This window comes from Mesoplodon densirostris, chromosome 12 (assembly GCF_025265405.1).
Source record: "Mesoplodon densirostris isolate mMesDen1 chromosome 12, mMesDen1 primary haplotype, whole genome shotgun sequence".
Classification (NCBI taxonomy): Eukaryota; Metazoa; Chordata; class Mammalia; order Artiodactyla; family Ziphiidae; genus Mesoplodon; species Mesoplodon densirostris.
In genome coordinates, this window is record NC_082672.1 from 37906317 (window position 1) to 37927497 (window position 21181).

Below are 21181 nucleotides of genomic sequence, written 5' to 3' on the forward strand. Positions count from 1 at the left end.
TGTATCCTCACATGGTTGAGAGCACAGAGAGCTAGAGCAAGCCCTCATGTCTCTTCTTATAAGGACACTAAACCCATTCAGGAGGACTCTACCTCTCAAAGGCCCTACATCCTAAATCCATCATGTTTGGGGTTAGGATTCCAACATATGAATTTTGAGGGGATACGTTTACTCTATAACAGGCAGCCCATAAGACAATGGATGACAGGCAGCCTCTGAGGCTGAGGGCATTGACTGACAAACAGCAAGAAATAGAAGCCCTCAGTCCTATATCCACACTGAACTGAACTCTGCCAACAACCTCACAGAGCATGTAAGTGAATCCTTCCCCAGCCAACTCTCAGATGAGACCACAGCCCTGGCCAAAACCTTGATGATTACCTTTTGAGAAACTCTGAGGTGGAGGACTCAGCCAAGCTATGCCAGAATTCTTTCCCACAGAAACTGTTAGATAAAAAATGCATGTTGTTTTAAGCTGCTGAATTTCTGGGAAAGTGATGTAGCAGTAATAGATGAGTATTATAGACACCAAAGTATAATAAGTTTCTGGCCTAGTGAGAACAGAATTGTATTTTAGTAGTCAAGGTACTTTACCTTTCTGAGTTGTGGTTTGTCTTATTCATAAAGTGAGGGAGCTGGACTAGATAATCTCTCATGTCCTTTGCAGCTTGAATTTGATTTAAATGAAGAATTTTCAAGGTAAGGAGTTTCTATAATAGTCCATATGGGAATTTTAAAAAATTGTGCATTTGTATCTTTTTGCTAGGCACAATGATAACCATTTTTTGTGTCAGAGCTATGATTTGCATCCAGATCTGTCTGATTACAAAGTTCATGCTATTAACTGACAGCCTCTGTGGGAAGATGTAATGATTGGAGGATAGTTCAGGCTAGAAATAAACTTTGCCTTTATGGATTCCTGAGGAAGCCAGGGCCAAGTAGAGCTTGGAATAGGATCTATGAGTTTTACATATAATTGTGTGAAATTCCTAGAGGACACTAAAATCATGTATGTCATATCTCTTATACCTGTTTCTAGTTTATTTGGTCAATGCTCTAGTAACTCTTTTTTTTTTTTTTTTTTTTTTTTTTTGGCCACACCACACAGCTTGTAGGATCTCAGTTGCCCAACCAGGGATTGAACCCAGGCCCTTGACAGTGAGAGCGCAGAGTCCTAACCCCTGGACAGCCAGGGAACTCCCTCTAGTAACTCTTCATATCACCTCAGTTTAGGGTTTATTCTCCCTATTTTGGCTCTTTTTATGGAAAAGCATCTTTCTTGAAATCACGTCACTTCCACAGTGGGTTGACCAGAAAATTCTCTAAACTCTCTTTCAGTTTCTATGTCCTATGTTGTATGACTCAGTTTATTTGCTTTGCATAACTTCTTGCAAACAACTTCAAATATAATATGGTTTACAAGTCTTTAGTGTTCAGTTTTGAACAACGACAAATTGATCATACTTTGAGAAATCACTGCATTAAACAATCACATTTCATATTTAATGTATCTTTTATTATTAATTATAATTATTCTTTGCCTTTTAGCTTAAAGTTGAATCCTTCAACTCTCCACAAGGACTGAAATAGGCAGAACTTTTATGTTGCTCAGCTCTCTGTAGAAGCCTTCCATATGTTTACTTCAAGTCACTTGTGACATGGGAAATATTCCAAGTACTTAGTTATTTACTTAATTTGCCAGCCTCTCATCTTCAGAAGCCCCCAACCTAGTGGATTTTAAACCTCTAAACAGATGTCCAGACGTATCAGGAACTAAGAAATATGGTTAAGTGACTGGTTGACTAATGAAAAAGGCTGGAGTCAAAGATGGGGAGCATATTGTGAAAACCATTGTGTGTCAGACTAAGGAACTTGTATTTTCACCCTCTTGGCTAGAAGAAACCCATTGCAAGGATTAAATTCATCAAAGTTTCATTCTTGTTTCTCTTTGATGGGCTTTTTATCTTTTTATGAAATTTCTTTCTATTCACTGCCCCCTGCCAAATGCTTCAAAATAATATACAATGGGAACTGTTTTTCAGCATTTTGCTTTTGCTAAGGCAGTGGTTGTCAAACTTTACTGTGCAGCAGAATCACCTGGAGGAGTTGTTATAGAAGATTGCTGGGCCCTGTCACACCATTTCTGATTTAGTGGTCTGGGGAGAGGGTCTGAGAATCTGCATTTTTAACAAGTTTCCACGTGCTGCTGATGTTCCTGGTCCAAAGACCACATTTTGAGAAACCCAGTGCTAAGGAATATCCACTGCAAGTCATTAGGCTGTTAACTGCAGTTCTATATTTTTTTAAATGTAAAATATTTTCAGTAGCTTCATGCAAATATAAAATTTCAAGCAGACATATAGTTATTATCTTATTGCCTTTGAAGGTATCAGATTGCAAGTGTAACCAGTTTTATGGAATTGGTACATTCCTGAAACTATTCATATGTTGAATTCCATTTTACATCACTAAGGAAACAAACTTTTGGTTGAGTTCTCAAGAGAGAAAAAGATATTTTATGGTATAAATGCTCACCCCTAATTTGCTGGTTTGAATGCTTTTATCGTTTTGAAACTTAATGGCTTCTTACTGTGAGGACTCACTTATAAAGAGCCCATTCTTCTTTAGAAATGAAGTGATTTTTACCGGATCACAGGGAGCCCCAACTTTCTACAAAACTCTCAGAGGGAGCCAGAACCTTGTGGGCTTTGTCATTTACTGCCAAGTCCCAGATCTCTCTGCATAGAGACTGTTTTTCGCAACTTGCTGTGAATAAAAACAGCTGCCCCTTTTGTCTTTGCTTTTGAAGGCAGTACATATGCTTGAGTGATTGAACAGAAGCTGGTGTTGGCTCTTCATGTGCTAAAGCAGGAGGGAGATCAAATCTGGTACATACCCTATGGTCAAGTACCCACCCACAAGGCTAATTAAAATGTGTTGGACATTATGGCACATGACTTTTTTTGAATTATGGTTTTCTCAGGGTATATGCCCAGTAGTGGGATTGCTGGGTCATATGGTAGTTTTATTTTTAGTTTTTTAAGGAACCTCCATACTGTTCTCCATAGTGGCTGTATCAATTTACATTTCCACCAGCAGTGTAGGAGGGTTCCCTTTTCTCCACACACTCTCCAGCATTTATTGTTTGTAGATTTTTTGATGATTTTGATGATTTACAATAGCCAGGACATGGAAGCAACCTGTGTCCATCAACAGATGAATGGATAAGGAAGATATTACTCAACCTTAAAAAGAAACGAAATTGAATTATTTGTAGTGAGGTAGATGGACCTAGAGTCTGTCATACAGTGAAGTAAGTCAGAAAGAGGAAAACAAATACCATATGCTAACACATATATATGGAATCTAAAAAAAAAATGGTTCTGATGAACGTAGGGGTAGGACAGAAATAAAGACACAGACATAGAAAACGGACTTGAGGACACGGGGAGGGGGAAGGGTAAGCTGGGACGAAGTGAGAGAGTGGCATGGACACATATACACTGCCAAATGTAAAATAGATAGCTAGTAGGAAGCAGCCACATAGCACAGGGAGATCAGCTCGGTGCTTTGTGTCCACCTAGAGGGCTGAGATAGGGAGGGTGGGAAGGAGACGCAAGAGGGAGGGGATACGGGGATATACGTATGCATATAGCTGATTCACTTTGTTATACAGCAGAAACTAACACAACATTGTAAACCAAATATACTGCAATAAAGATGTTTAAAAAATGTGCTGGGCTGCTACTGGGATCTCACACACTATCCTCTAGATGGGGTTCCTGCCTTTCATGTGGATTCGGCTTGGTAGACCCATTACCAAACTCCCTTCTTCCAGTGAACTCTATGCAAAAGAAAAAAAAAAAAGGAAAATAGCTTCTCTGAATGGGGGAACTATTGACGTGGCAGCACAGGAGTGGCAGAGAGATTCAGATCTGTATAAAGAGATAATTCAGATAAATATAGGCAATGTAAAGAAGTCTCATTAAAAAGTCCACATCGAAATACCGAGACTTATCTTCTCACCCACAGGAATAGAAGTTTCTGCTTTCCATGATCACATTAAATGGGACAGGAACATATGATCCTTTTTCTGCTAATGAGATGTGACTACAGTAGTGCATTAACACTTTCTTCTTATGGTTCATTCTGATTCAGTAAATGGCACAGGTGATATTTCACCTGTCAAGTGTTTACTTATGTTTGTTCCAAAATGTGTTGAGGAAGAGGGTGGGTGGGAAATCCAGGCTGATCTTGATCAGAGAACAGAGTGTATTCTCTACTTAGAGCTGAACATTTATCATGACATATGCTGGCTGCACAGTCAAAACTTATCACCGCCCACAACTTCCGAAGCACGACAGGGTATCTCTGCGGGGGCCGCTTCCTCAGCAGATGCGGTTTGATATGTCAAGGGCAGGACCTGAGTAAAGTGGCGGTAATACATTCAGCTGGGCCTTCTTTGTGTGAGTGATTGGGGAGGCTTTATTAATTTGACCTCATGAAATTTTTAAAAAAGCTTATTTAATCCAGTTTATAGTTCTCTGATGAGAACTGGTCATAATTTCAAGTTGGAATATATCAATCTTTATATTAGAGAACATTGATTTATATTGACCCTAAAACATAGATCAAGAGGAGAAATTTCATTCAAGTCAGCACTTTGTGTTTATATTTTATCACAGGTGTTGGGAGTCTTTTTCCCTGTGGACTGAAGTGACCTTAAATACTACTTTGCTTACACAATTCTTTATAAGACTTAATTCTGAGCTGACACAATAATGTCCTATGGTTGTGAGTTCCTACAAAGATATTGGTGTCTACTGTAAGATCTTTATGTCACATAAGCTTAAACTTAATATTTCAGCTAATAAAAGATTTTTAATGTTATGCCCCCAGTCAAATGTTGTTCCTTTTTTATAAGTCATAAACAAATTAATACTGTGAGCACTTTCAAGTGTATGGTGTCAACATCTCTTTAAAATAGACTTTGAAATTTTCTAACTTATGACTATAGCATTCTCCATTCTACACTGGACAGTAGTTATTAAAATTTGGTATCTCTCTGATCATAGCTGTCTGGCTATTTCTTTTTTTTTTTTCCTTAACATAATTATTGGAGTATAATTGCTTTACAATGGTGTGTTAGTTTCTGCTTTGTAACAAAGTGAGTCAGTTATACATATACATATATCCCCATATCTCTTCCCTCTTGCGTCTCCCTCCCTCCCACCCTCCCTCCCTATTTTGGCTATTTCATGATTAGCCATTTCTTGATAATTTGTCCTCTGAATCTGTTCACCATTTTATTTAAGTGTGTCACCAATAATTTTTATTCCTAAAAGAAAATTTGGATTAATACATGTATATAAATGCTTTGGGGATTGAAGTAAATCTTAGCTTTCTTGAAGGATATGCATGTGGTATCCTTTGCCAGTGTTTGCTCTCCTCTTTACATTTCTCTGACATTTCCCTTGCCTTTCCTGTCATTGTTCTCCTCCCTCTGCTCCTTTCTTTCACTATGTTTCTGTTTCCTGCAAGTTTGTCTGCTTCACTGGTGCTCAAGATATCAAGACTGAATTTCAATGATCTCTCAAGTCTTTATTTCCATTTCAGCTTTCTCACCTGTTTATAATTGAGGTGCTTAGAAGGCTAGAATTACAAGAAACATGGAAGCTTTTCTCACATGGAAAGGAAACCAGAGGGATTCTAAATTATATCCAATTATAGATTTTCCAAGCATTCATTTTCTCTATCCCCGTATGTCTCAATCTCCTCTCTTCATTCCCATCTATGGGAATGCATATGCAGCAGAGCACATACACTGTGCATATACCGTGGCCATAAGCAAAGTAACCAGAAAGCAGCAACATCAACAACATAATTACCCCCTCTGAAAATGACATCATTCTATAGCAAGCATCAGTGAAAGGCTGCAGACATTTATCTGAAAATACCAATTAAATTACTAGATTAACAATATACCAACATGATGCATCAAACCCTTATTCTGTGAACTTAGAAAATTTGAAAAACATGTAATCTACATTCATTCAGAGATGTTCTTCTTTCTAAATAACATTTTCCCAAAAAGGAAGTAAAAGACAGTCCACTGGTGTGATCTCTATTAAACAAGATGATATTCTTAGTGGGAAGCAGGAAGGATGGAAAAAGGATGTTAAAACAAATTGCTACTGCTTTATAGTTGGCCTTGAAAATAAATAATATGTAAATAGAGCTCTAGGTCAGATTTCTTATAGTGCTAACAAAACAGTAGGTGAATAACTGAAACAATATAAGGATTTGGAAGAATATAGGGCTGTAGAATATGGCTGGGTTCTAGCTTAGTCTCAACCACTAATTGATGGGCTGGCAAAATGAAGATTTTTCATAGATATGCAACAAGGAAATTTGTATTATTGGGTTCTTATTTCTATACACAGACACCTTACTCACTGTTAAATTGCTTCTTAATCAAGGTCATTAACTAGAATACAGTCACGTGTCAAGAAATGTGCAAAAACACCTTCAGGATCTAGAACAGTTCACCAATCCTATGCATTTTGTTCATGGTGGAGGTCCTCATTGTGACCCAAAAGTGAATTATTGTTTTTTTAAATAATTCTGATAATCTCAGTTTTCCTATTCACCAAAGACTAAAAATAACATAGAAGCTGGAGAAGCAGAAAAAGATAATTTTGGTCAAATGAGGCAGACAAGACTCAAATGCAAGGAGAGTTCAATTTAGAAAATTTATCATAGTTAACCACATTAAAGATTCAAGGAGAAAAATTATGTAATCATCAAGATAAGTGGAAAAATGTTTAATAATTTCACATACACTCTTAACAAAGAAAGGAGAGAAGGAAACTTGACTTGATAAAGAGTATAATACAAAAAAAAAAAAAAAAAGAAAAAGCAAAACAAACCCAGCAAGTATCATCCTTAATACTAAATTTTAGAGCATTTACAGTAAAGGCCAGAATAAGACAAACATGCCAGATTCCTGATAATAGATCTATAGTTCGTTATCATGCTGGCAAGTACAAGAAGACCACACAAAAATGTAAGGTCAAAGGAAAAGAGAGGAAGGAAACATTATTATTATTTGCAAATGATATGTCCACCTACATTGAAAATCCAAGAAAATCTACAGGCATGCCTTCAGAGCAACAGAGTTCATCAAGGTTGCTGGACACAATATCAAAATTATTCCTAAATCTCAATATTTACAGTTGGAAAAAGTAATAGAATTAAAAAAAAATCAAGTTCATAATTCTAATAATATCTCAGGTACCTAGAGAGGTTTCCTGGGTACAATAAGAGCTGTGCTAGTCTTTAATGGAGATAATTATTAAATTTATTGTGTTATACAAAAGAAGACTGGAAGATTATACAGCTATGACATTTATAGTTGGAATAATCAATAATGACACAAGTAGGGCTTCCCTGGTGGCGCAGTGGTTGGGAGTCCACCTGCCGATGCAGGGGGCGCGGGTTTGTGCCCCGGTCTGGGGGGATCCTGCGTGCCGCAGAGTGGCTGGACCTGTGAGCCATGGCCGCTGGGCCTGTGCATCCGGAGCCTGTGCTCTGCAGTGGGAGAGACCACGGCAGTGGGAGGCCCACGTACCACAAAAAGAAAAAAATGACACAAATAATGTCTTTCTGCTCAACACTGTAAGATATTATTTATTCCTTAATCAATTTTTAAATTTAGTGCAACTTCCAATAGTGTTTTTCATAGAACTTGATGCACTAATTTAAAATTCATATGGAGGAATGAAAGCCTATGAAGAACCACTTGATTCTGAAGAAGAAACAAGAAGTGAGCACTTCCCCTATCAGATATCAAAACATATTACAAAGCTATAATAATTAAAGAAGTCAGGCATAAATACAAGGATAGTCAAAAGATCAGTAGAACAGCATAGAGAGCCTGGAAACAAGCATATAGGTAAATGAAAATAACAGAATTAGCAACCAGTGGGGAAATAAAGGATTGTTCACTAAACGATATTAGGACAACTTTCTATTCTTATGGGAAAAATCAATTAAGTATTGTTCAAACGTCACACTAATAAAGAAAAGTAAATCTAAAATAAATTAAAGAGGTAAATGTGAAAAGCAAATGTTTAGAATATTTGTTTTAGAACAAATATAGGAGTGTATTTTTGAGATACCTAGGTGGGTAAAATCTTCCTTAAGTAAGGTTTAAAAAGCACATGTCTTAAAGGAATATATTTGATAAATTTGAGCACATCAAGATGGAAGACACAACAAAGCTAAGGGAAAGACTGGAATAGTAATAACCTCAAAAAGATGGCTTTTCAGAGTATTATTTTAAACTAACAAATATTTTTCAAAACTTGAAAAATAGACAAAAGGTATGACTAAATACTTCACAGAAAGTAAAACCTGAATTTCTGCGAAGCACATGGAAAGATCCTCATGTTTCTGAGTAATTAAGGAAATACAGATTTAAACAAGGTGACAATGCCACCCCTAGATTACTGAGAAATTTGAAAGTCTAACTTCTCTTAGCTTTTAAGGTCCTTGAGAGGAGGAGAGCTACATTAGGATTTGTCTTGGTTTTGATCATTTCCTAATTGACCTATAGGCATTTAGAGGCATCAGCCAGCTGCACTACAAGGTGGGAGGTAACAAGAAAGGACAAATGAAAAAAGAAGACAGTAGTGATGATGCAGGGGATGAGCCAGGAGCTTGGGAAAGAAAAATGCCAGTGCGGGCCTATTTTTTAGGAAAATCTCCAAATTGGGCCTGATATAAAGCTGGCACCGGATGTGTAAAGATTTTTTTCCTTCTGAAGGGACCTGAAGAATGACCAATGTTTTTAATAAGGGTTATCAAATCTTGCTAAACTCGTCCCAAGATCCCTATATACTGAAAATAAATGACTAATACAGAGAGCTTCATCTAGTTGGAGGTCACTTTTTTATTCTCCTTTGACTCTTGTTTCTTATCTATTTAAAGACTTGCTCTTTGACTACAAAATACAGCAAAATAAAAGTGAAATGTGATTACATCATGGGTGGAATTTGAAATCAAATTGCATCATGGGCCTGCAGTCTTACCCCAGACAGAGGATATAATGGGTCATTGTAGGTTTCCCTTTTGCTGGATTGGAGCCTGGGCAAACCTGCTGAGACAGGGGTTTGAGGATATGATCTTCTTTCTTTTTCCAGCCAGAGTGAACAGTGCCATCTCTGGAATATGGGAGCAAATCCCCCAGCCAACTGGAGGTTCCTAACTTTGGCCTGAGATGTTATGGGGGTAAAAATGATCATTGACTGTGTTGAACACTTCAGCCAGTCTCTGTTCTTGGTGTTTTGAAATGTCCATATATTTTCAATTAAATAAAGTACTGTCTGGCTCAGAGAAGAGAGGCCTTTCCAAGATTGGCAGATTAAAAACCAGTTAGTTGGACACATTTGCAGAGTTGTATTTATTATTGGATAAGTCTGTCATTTTAAAATTGCTGACTCTACAGAGACAAGACTCTGTAGTCAGGAAGGCTTACGCTCTCTTCTTTTAATATTCCCCAGAGAGCCCTGAAGAATATTCAGTATACTGTAACAACTCATTAAAGATCAATCTAACTGACTCTTAGTTTTGTAGAACACAAATATGCTCCAACTAAAGATCCTCTTTTGTTCTTTGGAACTAGAGATATTTCCCTTCCTTCTTCCAAAGTTTCAAGGATATACAGTTAAAAGCACTGTCCCATAATCATAAAGTAGAAAGTTGGCTGAAAAGGATTCAGAAGCCGACATAATTTAACAAAACCCAGTCTGGGAGCTTTTTCCAGAAAATTCCTTTTAATATGTTAGAAAGGTGAAAGAGATGGAAGCAGTTCCTACATTAAACATTCTTGAAGACACTTTGGTAGGAATTTATTTTGTGCCCAATAGTCTTAAAGGTCATTATCTTAATGATGAAGGTGACGATAACAAAGGAAACTTAAGTTTCCTGACTCACAAGATCTGATTTCCTCTATTAGCTAAAAGCATGCATCACTGCTGATTTGTAATCCCTTCATCTCACTTCTCTGAATCCTGGAGCAGTAGCTACTAGTCCTACCAAAGAGTGTTCATGAGGCACAAAAAGATGATTGATGAACTTTTCTCCTAGAGTAAGAAACTAGTCAGTGGTAGAAGAGTTAAGAACAGTATTCTAGTCTACCTCCTAAATACTTAGAGGAGTTTTTCTCTCTTTAAAATGTGCTCATTGTCAAGACAAAAGCAAAATTATTGTATAATTCTTGGTGTCCATTCTAATACTAAAGGTAACTGTCCCTCTCTGTACTTAAAATGGCCTCAATTTGTAACTACCTGGATTTCCTCCAGAATCACCTATAATTTAATTGTATTTATCCCACCTGGAAGAACTCAAAATGACATGGTGACTTTTGTTTGTGAGGTCAGAATCAATAGCCATTAAGAGAATGAGGAGATTTTTAAATCTAGGGGAAAAGCAAGTACTTAAAGTATCCCTTGCATCAGCCTCAAAATTCTAGGTACTCAGACAAGGCGCACATGGTAGAATTTTATCATGATGCAGTACATAGCTTTAATGCCTGGAGAGATAGGAGTGAATACAAGAACTGATCGTCAATCAAAATAAGAGCTAAAGTTCAGCTTTCAGAGTATTTTGGACTTGTGTGGCACATTTAGAGAAGCACACAGATCCTGAAGAAAGACTGAAATAGATGAAAGCTGCAGATAAGAAAATTTTATGTAAGCCAAGTGTATGAGTTTCTCTAATCAAGTCATTGGCATCATGTAAATGCCAGACACCATTTATATACAGCTTAGATACAGCAGATGTTGGCATTTCAGTATAGGTTGCCCTGAGAGAAAACTGCCCTTGAATGGAAGAGGAAGTTTACTGGCAGAGGAGAATGATTTTCTCAGTTAACAGTTATAGCCCCAATAATAGAACTGTTTTCAACCAGAGGTTGAGGGGTGGGAAAGGAGGAAAGGTATAATGATACCTCAATTCCAATCTAAAAAAGAATATCAGCTTCAGTTTAAACTGTGGACGTGTGGGTTGTATACATAGAACCTTCTCCTCCTTCTCTTCTCAAACCTCAAGGCTTTATGTTAAATGGAACAAATCACATCCTTTGTGGTTCTGCTCTGTTTGGTACAGCTGCTTGCTGCAGGTGGTGCCCTAAAAATATATTGTTTGTTTATTTCACAATAGAGCAGTCTGCAGAGTGGTACCTAAACAGGCAACAGCTCCCTGCTCTTTCTGTCAGTGAACCAAATGATGAAAGACTAAGACCTCTGCCAACCTAGCATGAAAGGGCCCAAATAAGAGGTACAGGTAGCGCTTGAGGCTCAGCTCCTGATAAGTTCCATTTTCTTTGGCTTCATGAAACAAAGCTGACAAGCAGACTATCTGTCATCAGAGCCTCTGACCAGGTTTCAGCAAAGCAAAGCCAAGCAACAAACCACCTTTGTTGGGAGAATCATTCTGCTTCTCTGGAGATTAACATCTGTAAGCATATGGGGTCTAAAGGGGAAAAAAAACTGTAATGGATCACAAAAGGAAAATAAAATTGAAGATTAATCGCAGGTAAATGTTCATGTAGCTTCATTTAAACAGAACTCTCAATGATTTTTCATTCATAACTTAAATGATCAAATAACTGTCACAGCCACACTGGCAGGGCACTCAGAGTTAATCTTATTTACGGTTGTTGAACACAACACAGTAACTTATATGTGAAAATGTTTTACCCACTATAGTTAAAATAATGATACACAAAATCATATTTTCATTGGTACTATTCTAGACGTTCCCCACTGAACGAACTTTAAAAAACACCCTCCCCAAATTTCAAGGTTTATATGAACTAATTTGTATAGAGGGGACACTGATGATAATGAGTCATGCCCATCAAACTTTGGCAAGGCATTGTTTACTGTAAAAATCTTAACATCAATGGGATTGTGATGAATAGATTTTACAATCTAATAGATGAATAAGTAAAATGAACACTGGAAGGGATTTTCTAGAAAAAGCTTGAGAAAGATTGACTTACAGCAATCAAATATTTCTCTAAAATTCAGTGATAAAGAAATGCACTGGATTATGAACGTGGATGGAGCCATATTTGCAGTTAACATTAACCAAAAGAGTCATGTAAGAAAGGACTCCCTCATTAAGTACAATACAATATAATATTATGAATTGTTAGGAGAAGAATAGAAGTGAGAAACATATGTGTATGAAAAGTTAGTCTTGACTAAAAGGGTTACTGCTTGAGAGGAATTTAACAATGAGTGGGAGTCGGGACAAATGTAGCCATGGAGCCACAAGGACTGGAATAAGCAAGAGAGTAATGAAGACTGGGAATCATACACCCAGTTGCGTGGGTTGAGAACAGTAGAGTTTAAAATCCTATTTGTAGGACTGGTAAAAGCAAATGTACAGAAGGAATATTACAGATGGCTCTTTTTCTACTGTGTAAACAATATTTAGCTCAAGTGTGTTTGCCCATAGTTTTATTCCTTTTCACTCAAGTATAACACATGAAACAATAAATTATCCCTTGTATTATAGCTATCATTATAAATCATCTTTACATCCTTCTTTTGAGAATGCCTTGCTGTTATTTGAAAACACTAACGCATTCTACTATTATTATTCTACCACTGTGTGTAGAAGTTCCTGTGAGGAGGAAATTGCCATCAAAGACTTATTTCTTAAAAAAATTTTTATCATAATAACTGATCATGAGTGGAAAGACGTCTTACAGGCAATGATACTATCTATATATGACAAAGGAAGATGGTAACCTTTGTTCAAGTTCAACAGCTTGTCATGTTTTTCAAAAAAATACTTCATTTTACTATATATATTGATACTTTCTTTCTTTCTGAAATAATTTATGACTAAAATTAAATATAAGAAATGGGATTGCACATCATTCATTGTACAGTACTCTATGGAAGTAATTTAAATCTAATTTGTAGGACTGGCAAAACTTAAATCTAATATTATTCAAGAAAACCCAATTATTAGTGATTTGTTGCAGGCTATAATCCTCACTACCATCTTAAATATATTGGTTTTTTTTTTTTTTTTTTTTTTTCGGTATGCGGGCCTCTCACTGTTGTGGCCTCCCCCGTTGCGGAGCACAGGCTCCGGACGCGCAGGCTCCGGACGCGCAGGCTCAGCGGCCATGGCTCACGGGCCCAGCCGCTCCGCGGCATATGGGATCCTCCCAGACCGGGGCACGAACCCGTATCCCCTGCATCGGCAGGCGGACTCTCAACCACTTGCGCCACCAGGGAGGCCCTATATTGGTATTTTTATTCCATGATGTTTCCAAGCATTCTCATAGATCAAGTGATATTATGTTTTGTGGGGTAAGCAAGTGCTTCAGACATTACATATATAGAAGCAGATATTGCAATCTGATGATAATGGTTGATATGGGATAAAAGTTGCCCCCATGTAGGCTCGTGTGTCGATACACTAAATAGTATCACAATGAATTTAAGTATCACAATGAATTTAAGAATCACAGTTCTATCCGGGAGTAAGTAAACTTTAGTTCATTTTTGCACATCACTATGAGTTAGCCTGACTAAATAATAGTGTTCTTCAGAGCAGTGGAAAAAACTGAGCTAGGGAGAAAATAAATAATACCACTTTTATTGTTTTCAAGGCAATTTCTTAGACATTATCTCATTTAGTTCATAATTACAAAATAGTTTATTATGCAGCTGGGTGTAAGATTTAAGGATAGTTACTCCCAGACTGTGAATATTTTACCTGATATTTCTGAATTTGCATGTAGAGAATACCAGTGAATATTAAAGGCAAAAAATTCTTAGATTTAATTTGACTTTAGAGGCTGTTCAAGTTCTTGCACTCTGCTTGTTCCCCAATTCGCAGAACTGCTCACCAATTTACAAGGGCACCTTTCAGGAATAAAGCAAAATAAAATAAAGGGCATGACAACTGATTGTTCAGGGTTTATTTTTACCAAAACTTGATTGACATCTGTGGATAAGACATTAAGATGTTATGCTCTGAAGGGATAGTGTTCAAATGAATTTGTTATTGTCTAGAGGAATTGAGAATAGATTAGAAATTTAAACATGTGCCCATTTCAGAAGTATCAGTTGGTCTTGGTATTTCTTACTATTCAGGGATAAATCCAGTTGGGGTTCTAAACTTAGCTTGTGGAACATTGTTTATGTGCTTTGGAGTACTCAATTGTATCAAGAACTGTCCTTTCTCGATTCTATTTACCGCCTTCGTTCTCTTAATTAAGAAACTTTGTCCACTGGAAAAATCCCCTGTTTACAATTGTGATTTGGGTTTTCTTCCCATATATTTGTGACTATTTGTATAAACTATTCTGATGTTGCAGAAAGACAAATCACATTTATTTCCTTTATTGACAAGCAAGACTGTGTATCTGAGTACCCAAGAGAACTAGAGTTGGAGCACTGTGTATAATATTTGAAGCCAAGCATCAAAACTGTTGAACCATCCTGGGAGCTAGGAAAGAAGCCGAGTGCTTGTCATTCTGTCCATTTCCATCGCAGACAACAGGCAGTTTTGTGCTAAGAAGAAAACTATTGTACAGTTTTGCACATTGGACTAGAATCAGAAGACTCAGTCCTAGCTCTATACCAACTCACTCTTCAGTGTGGAGATATGGTAGGCACAGTGTAAGTACACAGACTCAGCATTTGACCACAGGTTAATTATGTGACTAACTAACTAGTCACATAACTATGTGCTTTATCCTGCAGTACTGGAAGGGAATGACTTTTAAGGCCCAGAAAGGAGTTGGTGGAACAACCAGAGCTATGGTACCATCTTGGCATATAGAATTATCTTCTTGACCAAACACCTTGTGTTTCTGAGCAATTCAGGACATTTGAGGAATCAGTAGTAAAAGAAAAGGGAAGGGACTAATATTTCTGGTGAAAATTTTGAAAAATATATCCACCTTGGCCCTACCTCAGGCCTAAGGACAAAAAACTTCCAGAAGTACATTATGTTTATGGTAATCTTTTAAACAGCTGGGTAGGTAATTCCTAGTCTCAGCTAGTGTTAGCAACCACTGCTTTAGGGGAATTGGTAGGGGCCCCAAGGGGACAGGGGACATCCCTGTCAGCCCTCCCCAAGAATTAAATGCCTGCTCCCCACTCTGTGGCTGTCTCTATGGACTGTGGGAGGGAGGAAGGGAGGAAGGAAGGGAGGAAGGGAGGGAGGAAGGAAAGAAGGAAGGAAGAAAAAGAAAGGAAGAAAAGGAAGAAAGGAATAAAGAAAGAAATAACCACTGCTTTAGAATAGTGGCTTCCAAACATTTCTCTTCCCACATACCCTGAAAGAAAGTTTTAAAAATCCACTTGAAACTAGGTACATTTGAAATTCATATCTGATATTTTCATCATTAGTCTAAATGGCTTCAAAAGGGCTATTTATTTTGGTATATTATAAATATTAATCTATTTTAAAGATACATTATTTATTCTTATAAATATATCCAATGAAATTTGAATACCACTATGATGTGAAGTTCACTTTCTTTCATGTAAAAACACACATACATACTCTTCTATAACAATCATAAATTTTATGTAGTTCCAGTTTCCACAGAATTTTTTCCAAATGTGGTATGTTTATTTACTTGAAAATTTTATATTGATCATTCTATCATATTTCTCTGTATAACTATATATAGTTATATATATATATACACACACACATATATATAAATTTGTATGTATTAAATTGAATAAGTATAAATTTAAAATCGATCTTTCTTTCCCATGTCCATAAGGCATTAAGTGTTAAAAATGGGCTTTTTTTTTTTTTTTTTTGCGGTATGCGGGCCTCTCACTGTTGTGGCCTCTCCCGTTGCGGAGCACAGGCTCCGGATGCGCAGGCCCAGCGGCCATGGCTCACGGGCCCAGCCGCTCCGCGGCATATGGGATCCTCCCAGACCGGGGCACGAACCCGTATCCCCTGCATCGGCAGGCGGACTCTTAACCACTGCGCCACCAGGGAGGCCCTGGGCTTTTTTTTTTTGACATTTAAATTTTTTTCCCGCTTTACTGAGGTATGACTGACAAAATTGTAAGATACTGAAAGTGTACATTATGGTGAATTGATATACATATACATTATGAAAGCATTCACACTATCTAGTTAATTAACATATTCATCACCTCACATATTTCTCTCTTTTTGGGGGGGTGAGAACATAAAAATGTATTCTCATTTGAGCCATCATCACAATTATTATTTTATACAATAGATCAAAACACCATAGTCTATTACAAATGTTGATCAAAATAATTACATAAAAAATAAAATTTCATTTGAAATGCATTTCTGATTAATACTAGAATGAGGCAGAATTTAGCATGAATTCTATTCTAGTTGCTTTTGTTTTAGGTTTAAGCATGGAAAAATCTTGTTCTTTCAAAAATAGAGTATTGAAGGCCTTTTGTTATAATGACATCACTCAAATTCTCCAGCTTCTTCTAAGTTGGGTGCCACATTTACATATTACCTATCAGAAGAATTATTTCAGGTAATCTACCAATTGGCAAATCTATGAGGTTTTCCTTCAATTATAATGAAAGCAAAGAGTTGGAAATTGCCCAGTTTGCAACAGCAATTTCTAGAAAGTATAAAAAAAACCCACCAAGATATAATAAACAGCCATTATGCTTGTAACTCTTTCTCATAAAGGCACCTAGATTAATCTGGTGTATGTAAAATATGTGGGAAATATTATTTAATTTCAATATATTTTTGTCAATTAAAAACATGTGCTTTCAGTGTGCTTTTATCAAACTATGGAGCTGCAGGTCTGGCTAATTTAGTTTATGCAGAATGGTGACTCCAATAACATAAATGGTTAAATCATTTTTCCCTGTAAAACAAATCAAACTTACTTTTTGTCTTAAAAAAAACTGTCTTAATTTTTCAACTCAAATAAATGTAATAGATAATATCCACATTGCAACCGTTGCACTTCTGAATGCAGCAGTAGCTGGGTATCAGCTCACACCATTTCTCTCACTCATCCCTTTAAAACATCCCTTGCAAGTTGAACTTGCAAAACATCCCTTGCAAGTTCACAACTTAGATTTAATATTTACCACTTTAATAGCAATGTCCTAGGCTACGTGAAAATCGGAACCCAAATCTTTGAAAATCAGACCTCTGTGGATAAGTGTTTCCAGATTATAGGAGAAAAAGTCAGCGTGAGCAATAAGGCCTTTTACTCTCATATGCATGCACCACATACTTCAGCAACATCTATAGAAACACCATGTGCCATTCCCAGCACAACCCCAAGTCAACTTGGATAAAGGCAGTCAAAATTTTTGCAAATTTCTTCACCAATGGTATTCCTAGGCAAGTCTTAGCAAGCCAAATGGCCAACGTATTATATATCATTAGCTGGAAATAATTGGAAACATCTGTGACTCTATCCATCTGAAAGGCATATATTTTACTTTCAAAAGTTTTTGGTACCACAATATGTTGAACAATGATTTCTATCATTTCCTGCACTTTACAGAGTACAGAGTTTTATGAATAGGGAATAGATATAACTGAAGCTTAAACTGGACAGTGAACCTATTTTTTGGCTATGAACAGGGCACCAGAAACTTTTCTAAAGTTTTCTTCCCTGCTAATTTGTATACAATTTTAAGCCACTTTTAATGGCTGTAGGAAAGAGTAAACTTATTTATATTTTTACCAACATCTTCTACTGGTCTCTTAAGTTAATAGTCAACCTGCTATGAACTTAGAAGTGTGTCAGAAGTAAAGGAAATAAAGAAAAACAAAGCCCAGCAATTTTGTTGGAGAAGTTCATATAACATTTAGAGATGCTGGTCCTCTGGAGGTAGCTGGAGAAGAAAGGGATTAAGTATTTGCTTTTGTTTTCCAATGAATTATTTGGAATTTTAACATATGTTTCAAAATAAAAAGTTACTTCAGTTAGTACAATAAAAGTTTCCCTTAATGATTCATTTATTTACATTTCTTTGTAAAAACATACTCCCTCTTCATTGTGTTGGTTATAGGAAGTAGGTATAATGTGTGTGCGTAACAAACATGAGGTATATATGCCTCCCTTCCCCTTACCCATGGGAGACATAGCTAATTAATCACGGCATTCTTTGCTACTGAAGAGAAGTCTGAATTCTGGGGTTTCATGAATCTGTTATCCATCAGCTGATGCCGGCATGCAGATTTAAGCCTATTTCCTTTCCTTGGTACCAGAGAAAATCTCAGGTCAGCATGTCCACCCTCCCCATTTACTAGCTAAGAAATCTTGGGAAAGGCTTTTAATCTGTTCTGCTGCCCTCACAGGACTGTTACACAAGTGAAAAGATTAAATTCCCATAAACGCATTTTGTAAACTGTACAGTTGCAATCACACATTGTTTGAAGAAATAAGATTAATTGTTTTGTAATGTAAACAGCACCATCTCTTTAGTTAATCTCTTCCTGGGCTCTTTCCATACATATTTATTTTATCTATTTTGTAAGAGCAGATCTTTTTTATTTTTGGCTTTATTAAAACTATCCACACCTGTATTCCCTTTGAATGTGATATCTGATCCTAACCAGAATAAAATGCTGCTGGAGAAGGAGAAAGCTTGAAATCTCACACCTGGCTCATCATTATGGTGCTCTGGCAGTCCTTTCTTCTCGGCTGGAGGCTGTGTGATTAATAACCCCTCTTCCCAATTATATGGATATAATACTCATCTTCCTTTGGCTGGAGATGGGAGATATCTTATAAATGTGTGATGCAACTGGGGGCTTTGTGAATGCTAATTTCAAAATCAGCTAGGAGTTGATTGGCAGAAAACCGAACAATGGGATGACAGGTGTGCTGGGGGTCAGGAATCTGTGAAAGAGAGGCTGAGTGAAGGTGGAGAAAAAGAGCTAGAGAGATTTGGAGTTAATCAAGAGCAGTAGCTGGGACAGCAGCCATATATGGAAGCAGATCTAAGCCAGATATCCTGGAAGAGAGGGCAGCTTCAAAGGCTGGTGAAAACAGAGAGGTGTGGGAGTTTAGCTGACTTCACAAAAAGCAGGATGGAACTAAGACGCCAAGATGATGCCATACATGGCACAAACGTATTCTCTGTGTACCACATTCCTGAAGTGTGCCTGTCTGCCCCAGGTTTGTACCCGAGGAACCACGCCCATTTCTGATTATGACAGCCTCAAGGTCAGAGACGCTGCCATTTGTTTTTCTAGATGCCAGCAGGGGACATGCACTCAGGAAGTGTTCACCAGACTGGACGGAACTAAACGTTGAATTGTCAGGAAGATGATTTGGGTAACACGAAAAGGAGAGAAGCAGAGATTCGAGCCACAATTTCACCCCTTAAACATGCCGGCAGAAGTGATGAGGATGACTACAGGAACATTTAGTTGGAAGGCTTCCAATAACTAGGTGGAGCACATTGTTCAAGATAAGCCCCATTTTGGTTTGCATTCTAAAATTCTAGTTAAGATGTGCTAAGTTTTCTGCATAGCAAATGCTTTCACCCCAAGGCCAACTAGATAATAACAAGTCTAAAGACAGAAAGTGTGTTGAAATTTTTCCAAAAAACTGGCTTGGGTATCTGTTGCTGACTTACTCACTCTCTCAGGTGATCCAGTCAGCATAGCAAAAGAACTACCCCAGAGAGAAGAACAGGTGGAAAGGGGAGAGGTACGGATGCCACATCCTGTGATGGCCCGCCCAAACGATTGCCCCACTCAACCGGGGGCAATGCAGACAGGAGAAGTGAGAGCCAGTAGCTTGATATATTGGTCACATCTGCTCTTAGGGACACTTCATCCATCTTCTTTGCACTCTAGCCACTTTGCCTTTACGGATGGTTTTTACTTATGTAAAAATATTTTTTCTTTGGGCAGTGTGACAGACTCAACACATGCTTCCGTGTCCAAATGTATTTCTTTAGCAAATTATCTGCAAGCCAAAATTTTATGTGGGGTTTAATAAATCTGTGAATATAGTTTATACATACACACATTAATTCAAATAACTCTAAAATAGTTGCATGTAACTGTCCATGCACACAGACTATATGTTTACATCATCCCTGATGGATAAGTGGAAGTTTTCCAAAAATTCTGGGTACAGTAGAAAGAGGGAGTTCCAAGGAAGGAATATTACTTCTAAAACTCCTCTCTAATACATATATGAAGGCATTTAATCTGTTGCCAAATACCAGAAATATTTTACTTTTCCCATGTGAGAATGAATACTTCACCTAAATGAATTTTAAACAGTGAAATGACTACCTCCATCCCATCAAATCTATCTTTACTTAAAAATAATCAAAATGAAAAGTTTTAGAGTTTCAAACTATTAGAGAAGGTTTTTTATTTTTATTTTTTTAATTAAGAAGTGCTTCAGCTTGGACATATTCAAGGGAGATCACTCAGTGCTTTAGCCAAGAACATAATTCAAATATTGTGGAAATAATTTATGCTACTCTTCAAATATTTACAGGTCTCCCTCCTTCCTGACCAATTTGTGACTGTGTAGGACTGTGTGTCTAGTTCTGGACAATGAACTATGAGCAATGATGGGCTTCTACTCCCAAGGAGGAGCATTTTTGTGCCAATGTAGACACTCCAGATCTATCCTTGCTCTCTGGCATGGCGACCTGTGATGATTGAGATGGTAGCTGTGTACCTAGCCTTGTTTCCTTAGTGACAGTGATTGGTAAAACTTCCTGCTGACCCATGAGAATAAACCTTTGTGGGTTTTAGTCACAGAGACTTGGAAAGTGTTTACTAACACAGCATACAAAGCCCATTGTGATTATATATGTGTGTGTATGTATATGTTTATATACATATATTCCCCATTTTAAAAAATCTAATAACTATATATTAGTTACATAACCTAATACACACACTCACATAGTTTCTTTTTAAATTCCAGAAAAATTTTATGTGAACCAATTGGTGCCATTCTACCCAGAACATTTTATGTCTTGTTATTTAAGAATTGTGAGTTAATATCATTCTCAAAGTAGTTAAATAAAGAGGTCACAAGCAGATTCTACTTGTATTGTTTGTTGTTTACAATTGTTAAGACTGTGCTCCTCAGTTGCAGATCTACATGGAG

General features: G+C 37.1%; 1 protein-coding gene across 1 annotated transcript in view; it reads right to left on the reverse strand.

The window, feature by feature from the left end:
- Nucleotides 1–21181, reverse strand: part of NKAIN2 (sodium/potassium transporting ATPase interacting 2) — a 522794-nt gene that overhangs the window by 132515 nt on the left and 369098 nt on the right. The gene's annotated exons all lie outside the window — the stretch shown is intronic.